Source organism: Octopus bimaculoides, chromosome 22 (assembly GCF_001194135.2).
Source record: "Octopus bimaculoides isolate UCB-OBI-ISO-001 chromosome 22, ASM119413v2, whole genome shotgun sequence".
In the NCBI taxonomy this organism is placed as follows: Eukaryota; Metazoa; Mollusca; class Cephalopoda; order Octopoda; family Octopodidae; genus Octopus; species Octopus bimaculoides.
Window position 1 is genome coordinate 11,202,802 of NC_069002.1, and position 253 is coordinate 11,203,054.

General features: G+C 43.5%; 1 protein-coding gene across 2 annotated transcripts in view; it reads left to right on the forward strand.

The window, feature by feature from the left end:
* Positions 1 to 253, forward strand: part of LOC106873056 (HEAT repeat-containing protein 4) — a 595,254-nt gene that overhangs the window by 551,172 nt on the left and 43,829 nt on the right. The window lies entirely within an intron of this gene.

Below are 253 nucleotides of genomic sequence, written 5' to 3' on the forward strand. Positions count from 1 at the left end.
CGTAATAACGTAGGTACGTTCTTTCGTTCGTTCGTACGTACGTACGTACTGACATAAGTTCATTTGTTTGTTCGTACTTTCGTACATACGTACATTCATCCGTTCGTACGTTCGCTCGTTCCCTCATTTTGTTCCTTCGTGCGTTCGTTTGTACGTACGTACTATCGTTCATTCGTACATACGTACGTTCTTTCATGCAATCATTCGTTCGTTCGTCCGTACGGACGGACGTATGTAGAAGCTTTCGTTCGTT